Below are 13,179 nucleotides of genomic sequence, written 5' to 3' on the forward strand. Positions count from 1 at the left end.
TTAAAAAGGATTAGGACCTAACAGAGGTAAATCTAAACTAAAAAAAAAGGCATCTGCAAAAGTCTGTATAAGTGAAAGAGCATATACCACATTGTAACACTTAATACTCACTTAAAAACAAAATCACAGGGAAAATGGCAGTGATGTAACAGGGAAGCCTGAATCGAAGTTTGAACTGAATACTCGTATCACCATCTAGGAAACAGGATGGCCAAAAGGCATTAGCAATAGTTCATACTCAACACTTGGCCTATTTTTATTCACTTGCTGCATGTGTGCAGAGGTAGGATTTCCAAAAGTGGTTTATGATAGAAAGCTCTGTTAATATTTGTGGCATATATGTAATCCATAGTCTTATATTAAATCCAGAAATGGTTATTCACATAGACATAGACATAGTGGAACTTTTTGCTTCAAAATGTCTGAGCATGAAAATTGTTAAGGATAAGGTATCTTTCAAGTGGCAATATTTTTGACACTGCACTATGCAGGGTTTCTCTGAGGAAAGTTGCAAGATCTTTACTTAAAATGCTACTGACAGAAACCTCAAACTTTCTATGTGCTGCTGGTCCCAGCATTGCATAAAGTGGATGCAGAAAAAATAATAAATTTTAGGCAAAAAACAAAAAGCACTAATGTAGATGTCCCAGAGGAACTACAGAACCAGGCACTTGGATTCCCATCCTCTTTCCAGGAAATCACAAACTAGTTTTATTTTTTCTACATTGTCAGTGTCAGGAAAAGCTGAGAAAGCAAGAATATGTCATTAATTTCATTATGCATGGAAGATTGTTTCCCATAATCCACTCAGATTCTGTTTGTCAGAGAGGATAACAGACCTAAAGCTCTTCCCTCAAGAGTGCTCCACATGCTCCCTTTAACTAGCTCTGTCAACTTCCATGGATGTCAGCGCCAGGGATTCTTACAGTTCTGCAGCTATCCGGAGTATTACTGAGTTCTCCTGTAACAAATAGCTCCTTTCTGTTTCTCTGATGTCTTCAAATTCTATTTAATGGCGAACAAGCATAATTAAATTAAGCAACCATATCATAAATAATACGGTAATCCCGTAATAAGTTTGAATCTAGTAGGGTGGCAATATTTAAAATAGGGAAGCAGCTAGATTCCTTATCAATAAATAAATAAATAGACAAACAAACAATAGCACAAAGCCTGAAACAAAAACTATACAATGTTCTGACAGTGTTGCTATGCTTTTTGGCTTCTGGACTATCAAAATGAGCAGCCTTTTAGCACTTTTGAAGGCTGTCTAGGAGTCACTGCTCTATGCGCTTAGCACAGATAAAAAACCTGGTTCAAATCAAATTCAATTTACAGAGGTCAAATTATTTTACTAACTGTCTTTGGAATATTAAATCATCTTATGAAATCATGTTTAGAATGGCCAAAATCTCATCTGCATTTGAAGATGTATTTCAGCATAGTTTGAATTCAGATATGTTCCAGTTTGATAGTGCATGCCTAAACAGTCAGGCTTGCATTGCAGGGACATGTGAGAAAGTCAGCAAAGTCATAGTTATAAAAACCTTTGTGTTATTGAATCTAGAGGTAACTGTGATTGTAATAGGAACTGATAAACATCAGAGAATTTGGTTTTCTCCTGCCTGATTTACAAGGACTAAGAGTTGAAAGATGCTTATTCTCTCTCTCCTTTTCCATCTCACTGTCTTCATAATTTTTTTGAATGAAAAGATACTTCAGGATGATACATAAAAGAGAAAAAAAATACACTGCACAAAAAGCAATTTATGGACCTAGTTTATTACCCATCATCCATAAATAATAAAAATGATAATTATGAATTTTTAAAACATTTTAAAGTTTTTACATTGTCAATACAATGTTGAATATTAAAGTACAAAATTACAGACCATCACTTTTTTATAGTATGTCAGCATGACTGTTAAGTCCATTCTGGAAAAAAAATGTTCTTTTGTAACTTGCTGATGGCACTATTTATTGTTTCTACGCATATATCTTGACCTGGTCCTGTCTTGCTTTTAATCCTTTTTAAACACTGCTGTATACTGCAATCCTCAAAGTGATTCTGAGGGCAAATCAAGGTACGTGAAATGAAGAGGATGCTTATGATGGAGTTCAGCTTGTATAGAATGAGTGTGCATGTGAGTCTAAATTAACTACTCATTATACAAGCAGAACACGCTGTTTTGTTAGAAATAATCATGAAGACTGAAAATGTTACTCATCTCAGAACAGTTCCAGTGTTTTAGTATTCAGAAACACTGCATCTTTTTTTTTCTTTCTTTCTTTCTGAGGAAATTACAGGTTTTCTGAAACCGACAGCTTTTATTTACATCTTTTGGAGACTTGAATCTTTTCAATAGGTGTAGTTTAGAGAAGGCATGTATTTAATGGGTACTGACGTCTGTTCTCAGATTTTAGCACTGGTGAGTTTCACAAGAATTTAAAGAACATGATAAGAACAACCTCCTTAAGGTGCTATTCTATGAGTTAAATTGTCTTTACAAAAGATTTAAAGGAGCTTTCATCTTTTGAAGCATTATTGGAAGGTTGAAGTTGCAGCTTTCCTGATCTTTTTAGTGCTATGTAAAGTAAAATCTGTTTCATAAGAATCAGAAAAAAATGATGTCATAACTTTGATTCCTCAGCATGTGCCAAGGTCTTTTAAATGGAAGGGTGAATTATGGCTATTGTCTCTAAGCATGTGGAGGACAAGAAAGTGCTCGGGAGTCGTCAACATGGATTCACCAAGGGGAAATCATGGTTAACTAACCTGATAGCCTTCTATGATGGAATGACTGGCTGGATAGATGAGGGGAGAGTGGTTGAGGTGATCTATCTGGACTTCACCAAGGCTTTTGACACCGTCCCTCACAACATCCTCCTGGGCAAGCTCCAGAAGTGTGGGATAGATGAGTGGACAGTGAGATGGATTAGGAACTGACTGGATGGCGGAGCCCAGAGTGTGGTGATCAGTGGCACAGAGCGCAGAGAGTTGGAGGCCTGTAGCTAGCGGTGTCGCTCAAGGGTCAGTTCTTGGTCCAGTTCTGTTCAATTTATTCATCAATAACCTGGGTGAAGGGACAGGGTGTCCCCTCAGCAAGTTTGCTGATGATACGAAACTGGGAGGAGTAGCTGATACCCCAGAGGGCTGCGCTGCCATCCAGAGGGACCTGGACAGACTGGACAACTGGGCAGTGAAAAGCCTCATGCAATTCAACAAGGCCAAGTGCAAGGTTCTGCACCTGGGGAGGAATAACCCCAGACACCAGTACAGGCTGGGGACCGACCTTCTGGAGAGCAGCTCTGCAGAAAAAGACCTGGGTGTCATGGTGGACAAGTTGACCATGAAGCAGCAGTGTGCCCTTGTGGCCAATGGGATCCTGGGTTGCATTTGGCACAGTATTGCTGGCACACCCAGGGATGTGATCCTCCTTCTCTATGCAGCCCTGGTGAGGCCACATTTGGAGTACTGTGTCCAGTTCTGGGCTCCCCAGTACAAGAGGGATGTGGAAATACTGGAAAGAGTCCAGGGCAGGGCTATGAGGATGATCAGGGGCCTGGAACATCTGCCCCATGAGGAGAGGCTGAGGGAGCTGGGCCTGTTCAGCCTGGAGAAGAGAAGGCTGAGAGGAGATCTGATCAGTGTCTATAAGTACCTCAAGGGAGGGAGTGAGGAGGATGGGGCCAGCCTCTTTTCAGTGGTGGCCAGTAATAGGACAAAAGGAAATGGCCACAAACTGAAGCATCTAAAGGTCCACAGGAACTTAAGGAAAAATTTCTTGATAGTGAGGGTGACAGAGCACTGGAACAGGCTGCCCAGAGAGGTTGGAGAGTCTCTTTCTCTGGAGATCTTCAAAACTCACTTGGACACAATCCTGTGCCACGTGCCCTAGGTGACTCTGCGTGTGCAGGCGGGTTGGACTAGAGGATCTCTAGAGGTCCCTTCCAGCCTTAAGGATTCTCTGATCGTATGATTTTATGAAATGGTCATTAAGAAATTGTGGAGAACCTGATGCTAAAAGGGATGCAAGGGTTCTGCCACTGCAATTCTGACATCCCCTGTTAAGATTGTCATAACATATTATTTAATGTTTAGGGAAAAGTACTGTTTTAATAATTAAATGGCTGACATTTGATCTTCGAAGGGTCCTGAGGAATATATGCTTAATGTAAGTCGAGATTGGTTTGCCACAATTCTATACACTCATCTTTCACTGCACATCCAAAAATTCTCATTAAAAAATTTGATAGTCTTACCTGTTATTTATATGCACTTTTACAATGAAAGCTGTACAGAAAGTCATGGTGCGGGTAGGAGATGCTTAAGATTTCTTGGTGGCTATATGGTCCTAATATTTGCAAGTAGAATATTACTTAGAATTTTATAGTAACCACAGTAGAAAGGCACTAGAGTGATTCATAATATCAATCAAACAAGCAAACAACAAACCATTCAAAAATATTTATAAATAGTTTCAACCTTTAATAGGGGAGGACAAAAATATATGAATTTCCATTTGCAGTGCAATCATTCAGTTACGTCATCATGTTAGGCCAAGACCTAACCAGCAGGGAGTAAGAAACTGGCTAATTTGAAAGAAACAGTATCTTTAAAAAGCAATTACTTTCTGTTTACTTTTTGTTTTGTCCACTTTTAGCTATATATTTTTTTCATCCATCATTTGATGCCTTCTCGTATGTTGTTCAGCTCATTTTCAAAGGACTAGATTGGGAAATGCAACAGAGACACTAAAAACCTCAGTAAAAATACCAATTTTTAGAACAATTTTAAAGTGTCATAGCGGTTCTTACGGTGAACCAACTAACACATTTTTTGCATAAAAGTAGTTACAGCATGATCAGAATATGAGGTTCAGTTTAATAGAGACATTCTTTACTGCTATAAAAATAGAGTTGGTGTGAGCTTTCAGCAGCTCAGACCAATTATTTCAACAGCATTTAGATCCCTTCTTTTCATATGGTCATCCTTTGACTGCATCATTTTGTTTATTTTTAAGATAATAAATGGTTCTAAATGCAGGGCAGATATGAAATCTCTACATTCAACATTTAAAACACCATAGATTTTGTTTTAAGAGCAATTATTTCCCAAGATGGTAAGTTTTAAGAATTTGAATTAATAACATAAACCATAACTGTGATTTTTAAAATTCTGAACAGAATGAAACTAACTTAGATCAAATGAGATTCTAGGGCAGTGTCTTTTTCATTCCTGAATTATGGCATATATACATTGAAAATTTTCGATGGTAAGAACACTACTATACCATTGACTCTTTGTTTTTAGTTGGACAAATTTATTTCACCACCTTACCTTCTGGGTGTTGCAATATACAAAATATAAACCCTCAGGTTTAGATTTAGATGTAGATTGAAAATTATTTTCACAGTTCTTAGATGACCTTGGGCAAGTTGACTTAGATACATCTCTCTCGACTTCAGAAGTCTGTATCTTCAGCTAATCATCCTTAGCTCCCACTGTTCTTTGGAGAGAAACAGGTGCTACTCGGCTTGGTTCATCTGAAGTGTTTTAGACAGCCCCTTTAGACGAGATAAATGTCTGAACTTGCACAGGATCCTCTTTGTTGCACTGTCCTTCAGGGAAATGAAGAAAATGGTGCTGTTCCGTAACTGCCTTATCAACATTTAAGATGGGATAAATAATAGCAATAGGTGACTGAACCTTGATAGTCCATCAGCCAAAAAGGGTCCTGATTTATCTGTTCCTATGGATGCACAACAGTACGGGCAATGAGTCAAACAAGAGGAAAGGTTGGATGAAAAATATATGATCGTAGACCAGGAGGTGGATCTAAAATGCTGATGCTCTTGGTGACAGCATAGCAGTATGGGGGAGTTGGATCACCACCACCTCCCCATCCCCGAATAAAGATATTTGCTCATGAAGAATAATGATACAAGAAGTTGAAATGAATCTGGAAAAGAAACCAGTATTATAAACCTTAAATAAGTACTCGGCACAAGCAGAGATTGTATTGTATTAAAATATGATAATTTATTATTATATTTAGAAAGACATTGTTCATGTAGTGAATTTTTAAACTAACTTCTACAGCTAAGAAAAGTTACTTCTATATGTTACAGTGATCACAAAAATAAATGGCAACAGTCACTGGCCACTAAAGTCATGTGTTGCCCAGTAATGATTATTATTCTTTAAATAGATTGTTCTCTATTTGAAGTCATTCTATTACAAAACTTCTCTCCTGGCTACGCTGATTGTCATTACAGAAATCCTCTGTATAGTACTCAACCAAATCTGTCATTTAAAGATTAGCTTTTGGAGATTATTTTTATATGATAAGTTAGAAAGCACTATTTGTCTGCTCATATGGACAAGTGTTTTATGTTAGTTATTTAAAATGAGAAAATCGAACCACCTGGAGATCTAATAAAATACTAGTCTTTCAAAGTCTAGAGCATCCTGCAGTCCACATATCAATATGTATAATCTCAAAATATATGTGTCGCCCTGTACAATGTTTAAATTGGAATGTAATCAAAATGTAACATTGAGCATAGTGTGAAGACCTGTTGTATGGTATTTCATTTTCATGTATTACTAAGATCTGTGCTAACTGGCTACATTAAAAACACAGCTCTCATCTTTTGGTTATCATCACAGGAAACTCCACTATTAAAATGTGCTTTTTCACAGTTGGCCTTAAGTGATAGATGTTATTCAATACTAGAAAAAGTGTGAGACCTCCTGAGAATTCATGTGAAAAGAAACGTAAACCTCCTATGTAGTTAATAGAAAGAGGCAGGCTTCTTCAGAGAGCAATACAGAAGATTGGGTCCCCCTTTGAATCATACCCTGGGGGTCTGCTCTCCTCTGGATGGGGGCGAGATCAGTCTCCCAGCTGAAGAATCTGAAGTTAACAGCCTAAAGCTGCAGCTCTTCCTCTTCTTCATGCTTTTGTTACCCAGTGTTGTGAGAGGGTTTCTCAGCTAGTGTGATGTGCTCCTCAAGGAATATATAGGAAACTGTCAGGGGATCCTGTTACTTCTCCTTAAACTCTACTCTACAATTCCTCAGAAATTTTACTCTTTAATGTCAAATAATGAGTCTTGGATCTTTTTTACACTCACATATATTTTGAGGGCTTACTCATGTTAAGCTTTTAAAAAAAAAAAAAAAGCTATTGTAAATACATTAAGGGAGCAAAAAATTTCATCTCCCAAGGTCTAACACAGTGAGGCAACTAGGAATGATGGAAAGATTTTGAAAGGGTGGATTTTTTTTTCTCCCCTTTTTCTCTAACAGTGAAAAATAAATGTCAGTCATAGCTAAGGTTGCTGAAGCTGCCTCTATGACATTGATTGACTGACTCTCTTGTAATTGGTTGGTTATGTTTCAAGGCTAAAACTGAAGCTACTCTAGCGCGTATAGGAATTAAAACCATATATGTAGTGAGCCAAGGATTGCAGTTTAATAGATATTATATTATTTCCTATGGATGGTTCTTCAGATGTACTGTGTTTTGAAGATAAATGAATTACAAGAGAACTTTTTTGTTGTTAACAAATTCAGAGGTGGCTGATCAGATCTTTTCTCCTTCAGGAATGTGAGAGTAATTTCAGTAACATGCAATCAAAGTGTCAGATTAGCAGAACTGAAAAAGTGAATACTTTTTTTTTACCAAAAAAAAAAAAAAAGGGGGGGAAGGGAAGGGAAGGGAAGGGAAGGGAAGGGAAGGGAAGGGAAGGGAAGGGAAGGGAAGGGAAGGGAAGGGAAGGGAAGGGAAGGGAAGGGAAGGGAAGGGAAGGAAAGGAAAGGAAAGGAAAGGAAAGGAAAGGAAAGGAAAGGAAAGGAAAGGAAAGGAAAGGAAAGGAAAGGAAAGGAAAGGAAAGGAAAGGAAAGGAAAGGAAAGGAAAGGAAAGGAAAGGAAAGGAAAGGAAAGGAAAGGAAGGGAAGGGAAAGGAAGGGAAGGGAAAGGAAGGGAAGGGAAGGCAAGGGAAGCCTAAAGTCAGCCAGTGACTCAGTCGGTGCCAATCAGAAATTTTTCATGAAGCCAAACTTCTCTTTCTTGTGTCTTTTTTCATGCCATAGATGATAGCAATTTATTCTATTTGTTGGGATATCCTGTTGGAATTTGTCTTGATCTAGGTGTTGACCTTTGTCTTGACATTTGAATAGTGTAATAATTATTGCATTTGATTTTTGTAAGGATTGACTGGTGGCACTGGTAATGCTATATACATTTAAATCATCTATTTTTATTTATTATGGTTAATATATTTTTAAATATTTTTCCCAAGATACAAAATTCCTAAGATGTACAGAAGAGTATACCCATAAAATACACGATTGCTGTCCCACAAGGCACAACTGCTGCATTCTTATGAGATACTATCTTTGCTTATTAGTAGGATATACAGCATAAAGCTCTTTTGTATTACCTTCTAGCTAATTGTTAACAAAAAAAATGTAAGACTTAGTGTATTTGTAAAAATTAGCAGCATTTTAGTATAATTTCATAAGGGGCATGGTACCTGCAGTAAATGTGATTATTCATTCCTTATACTCTTCACTGTTCACTTAAGCAAATAGCCTGTAGTCATCATTGTAAAAGTAGATGTGAAGAAGATTGCATTTCCATAATTAAAAATAAAAATCAAATCCCTCTTCTGTCTTCATTTTTAAATTGCTGCTGTCAAATTGTACAAATGTGCCAAAGAAAAATGATTGAAGTACTTAAAAAAAATCACTCATAATCCTTAATCTTTGAGGAATAATAAAAAGGTAGAACATTACAAATTGTTATTTCCTCATTCTAATTAGATTATACAAATCCTTAGTGCTTTACATGGGTATACTATGGTACAGCAACCATAAATCACATACATTTTTACACTGTTAAGCATGTGTAGAATAGCTAATAAGTAATTCAACAATCAATCTAATCAAACGGCTAAATCTTGAGAAGTAATATATTTTCAGTAAAGCTGTTTAACAGAAAAATAATAATCAAGATTATTCTTGTTAAATTAAACTGCCTTCCAGTACAGGGAGAATCTGTCTTGTCTTGTGTTAAAATGGAACTTGTATTAACATGGACTGTACTCAGCAATATTTTTCTTCCATGTATCCAACAGCTATTTTTATTATAGACTGAAAGTGTTTTCTCCTTGTATACTTTATTTTACTCATGATATTTTCTTTGACTTCCAATTAACATTTATTTAACATTTCAGGGCTCACTGATATGTCCTTTAAAACACTTGCAACGTTAATAGGGCACAGAGCTGACATTTGTCTACAGATCAGAACTATTTCACATTCACACTTTTGCTTTCAAAATATATTTTCTGGATTCAATCATCTTGTCTATTTCTGTGTTTTTCTGGCTTTAGTAAGCATATACCAAAGATAGGATACTTCTGATATGTGTGCGCCTGTGTATTTTTATAGTTCATGCAGCTTTAGGAAATAAATATATTCCTGATAGTGTATTCCTGAAGAGAAAGAAATCCTGAGTGATATCTCTAGAGAAAAAAAAGGAATATAATTCAGCATGCCTATGCTCAGATTAGTGAGGTTAGTGAAGATGTACCTGCTGAGTTCCTGGCCATTGGGGATAACAAGCAAACTTTTTTTCTTCCCTTGACTTCTTTTGTGCTTTATTGTTGAGTGCACCATAAAGCATCCAGCATTTGGATTTAATGTTGAGTATAGCAGCAGTGGCATCGTGATTGACAGATATGGTTACTGCCTCCCCCACAAGTGCTGCTTCATGCTCAGACACACTTTCATCTGTAAGCATCTGCAAAATGAAAAACTTATGTATGAAGTATATATGCTTGGTATCAGAGCTTGCGGTCTTTATTCTATTCCATCGTAATTACCTTAGAACACTTCAATTTTTAAGCAGCATGTATTTTATATAACTTTTTTTTAAAACAGGAGGCACATCTGACAGCATGAAAGAAAAAAAGTGTTGCTTAAGTGCATCTGCTAGTATGCTATTTATTTATATTTTTCTCATTAAATTGTTTTTAGAGTGTAATATAAAATCCCTCCAAAAGATTGTAATATATAGATGGCAAAGAAGCAAAGCCAAGATGATACAGAGATCCCACAGGCATCTGAAACAGAGTTAAAAATTATGGTTTTAGGAGACGAGCCTTGGAGGTCTCTAATTGGGCATCCAGCTAATGTGCTGATATAGTGCTGATATAGTGTGGTATATATATAGAGAGAGCGTATATGTATATGCATATATGCTCTGAAGGAAGTTGCTTCAGTGGCTTGAGTCCTCTGATTTCTTTTATAGTAGATGGAATGATGTTCAGGACTTTCCTGTCCAAGGGCATTTACTGACTTGACTCTCATGCAAAACTGAATGCTGTGAATTGTGCAAAAGTAATTCCTAACTACATGGCATTACTTGGCATGACAATGGGTTTTCTCTGTAAGCAAAACGGACAAAAACAGAAATAAGAGTGTGGATGCAGGAAGTAAATAATAATGGCGTAACTATTTTGGTATGCTGATACCAGTAAATTTCGCTAGGCATCCTCCTGACAAAGTTGTGCTATATATAAACTGTCTTTGCAGTCACAAGCTGAACACATCACAGAGTATCTGGATTCATTAGAAATACAGTATCATCATAAAATTGCTCTGTTTTTATGTGATATATTTGAAAGCAGTTTCAAAAAATAGGAAGAAATATAGCTGTAGATTCTTCAATTTGAACCTGTCCTTCATAACTGCATAAACAAGCTGTAGTTTGTCAATAAATAAATAAATAAATAAATGCTATTTATTATTATTGCCCCTCCATAAAGCATGGTCAAGAAGATTTAGCTGACCAAAATTTTTACTAATATAAATATGGATTTTTATACACCCATCTATCTATGTATTTATCTTTGCTTTTTCATGCTCATATATAAACCTACATAGATGAATATATGACAGACAGGCAGGTGAGACAGAGCAGAAAAAGAGGTTTTGATTTTCTTAGCTAGATAGAGCAAATAAATCTCGCATTAGATAGCCTGATTCTGCACCTCCTTTAAGTTTCCAATTTTATACTTAGTTTTAGTATGTCACGGGTTCTCCATCTGCAAGTTTAAAAACTGCAGTTATTAAGTAGGAGCAGAGAAGTTCCAGGAATAACCCATTACAGAGAACCTCACCAGACTTTAAAGCCCAGGGGATTCCTTCCTTCGATCTGCTTGCCGCTGGTCACATCTGGAGCTCCAGCCCATGGAGAGGCTGGGGTGTATTCCAGATGTGCAGATACACGCACACACACACACACACACACGGTCACACAGAGTATCTGGCCTCAGTCACATGGCCTAAACAGAGGCTCTACCCTGATCCCAACAGCCTCAATCCCCTGTTTTCTCCACCCAGTCTTCTGCCAAACATGCAACCCGCTCCTCCTAACTTTTTCCCGACCAGTCTCAATTGTACAATTTTCATACCCAAATGTGGCATTTCTGGTATTGCTACTTGAGCAGTTTTGGCCTTTTATGGTTTTGCTGATATGGTTACGTGCGTGCTGTGGCCTTGACTCCTCTAACTCCAAGTGCTTGGGAGAGTTAGACACATGCTCCACATGTGTCTGTAGTCTGGCCATTTCTCACACGACTCCACCTTTTCTACCAGTGACATTTAGACACACAAGCAGCTCTCATGGTGCCCTTGTTACTTCTGTCAGCTTTTCACACTGTTATTTGTTATGTATGTCCAGCAATTTCTCATGTTATATGCATTAGTTTCTCATGGTCTGTTGAGTTAGCTGAACCTCAGGCCAGCGCATCTGTCTCCATTCAATAACAAGCTCACTGCATATTTGTGTACAGATCACATAGGCACAGTTTATTTTGCTTGATTGTCGTGGATAGTACCTTAATTGGACAGCCTATTTGCTTCCACATCTTGATATTACAGAGTGATGCCTGGTGTGTTATTCCCATGTTACCATCATCACCACTATTGGGATCCTTCTTTCTTACTGGTTCATTTCATATTTAATGTTCACTTTTTCTTTTTCCTTTTAAAGCAGTTTCTCTACTTCACTAACTCTTAATTCCAATCATCTTGTAACTTAGTCCCAGCCAACTGACAAGTGTCAGCAATTATGAAATCAATGAGATTTGCAAATGTTGCACTCTGTTGAAGAAGCTTTTCATTCCTCATACAATATATGCTAATCTAGCACCATCTCAAATCTCTCCTATGTTGAAAATATTCAGGGCATTAGGACCAGTCTTGTGTCTTCTACACTAGTGCTTTCTTATTCTCTGTTTAAGAGACATTTAGTTAGAAAAAGGAACCATTGGTAGTGATGTTTACAGTATGTCTTTGAAGCTTTTGGGGGAAGTTTGAGTCCTCTCTAAAATGTTTTAGAGTCCAACTTGCTAACAAATACTCTTAGAAAAACATGTCAGATCTCCAAAGAAAACATTCACCTCTCTGTGTGCAAACGCATTTGAGCTTCTATGTGCAGTAAATAAATTCCAGGTCATTAATTAATTTTAGACAAATTCTGCTTAATTATATGTCTACGTTGGTGAATCTCTCCATAAAATTTTAGGTCTTATAAGTCCTCTGAGATATTGCTGATTGAATTTGGAGATAGAGGATCTTACAGATAAACCCTGAGCTTTGGCCGCCTTTCTGTAAAAGTGCTTTTTATAACACCTTCAGAGATTCACTGTGATTATTTTCTGTCAAAAGGAGGTAGATTTAGGCAACTATTATTAACATTAGTTAGGAAAAGTATTACAGCTGCATTTGTATACCAGATAAACTCCTGTGTTACATGAAGACACTGTGTTACATAAAGGCACTGTGGTACTTAGAGTCAAAAGAGCTTTCAGTCCTTCAAAGCTGACTTTGTAAAAGAGGGCCTTAGGGAGAGTGGTAATACCATAAACAAGTTTTATTCAGCCAAATATATTTTCATCCTTTCTTCTTCGCTTTACATGTTTGTAATTAATCCAGACTGCAGTTTAAATAATTTAAATGGTTTCTTTATGTTCTTTATCATAGTAATACTTTTATGGAAAATGAGAAACTTATGGATAAGCTGGCATTGTCACAGAGCAAAAGATTATGCTGTATTTGTTTTTTAAAGTGCTCCGAAGACTGTAAATTATTGCTGAAGC

The 13,179-nt window shown here is 37.0% G+C and overlaps 1 protein-coding gene and 1 long non-coding RNA gene across 6 annotated transcripts in view; one reads left to right on the top strand and one right to left on the bottom strand.

Annotated features, from left to right (window-relative positions):
• Nucleotides 1-13,179, top strand: part of TAFA5 (TAFA chemokine like family member 5) — a 281,468-nt gene that overhangs the window by 145,673 nt on the left and 122,616 nt on the right. The window lies entirely within an intron of this gene.
• Nucleotides 9,643-13,179, bottom strand: part of LOC148595234 (uncharacterized) — a 684,188-nt gene continuing 680,651 nt past the window's right edge. For both annotated transcript variants that reach the window (XR_015913213.1, XR_015913214.1), the window contains exon 2: nucleotides 9,643-9,964. This is a non-coding gene — a long non-coding RNA (uncharacterized LOC148595234). The remainder of the gene's footprint in view (nucleotides 9,965-13,179) is intronic.

The sequence above is a fragment of the Tinamus guttatus genome, unplaced genomic scaffold (genome assembly GCF_059628265.1).
Source record: "Tinamus guttatus ecotype Peru unplaced genomic scaffold, ASM5962826v1 Tinamus_guttatus_pri_ptg000138l, whole genome shotgun sequence".
Lineage (NCBI taxonomy): Eukaryota > Metazoa > Chordata > Aves > Tinamiformes > Tinamidae > Tinamus > Tinamus guttatus.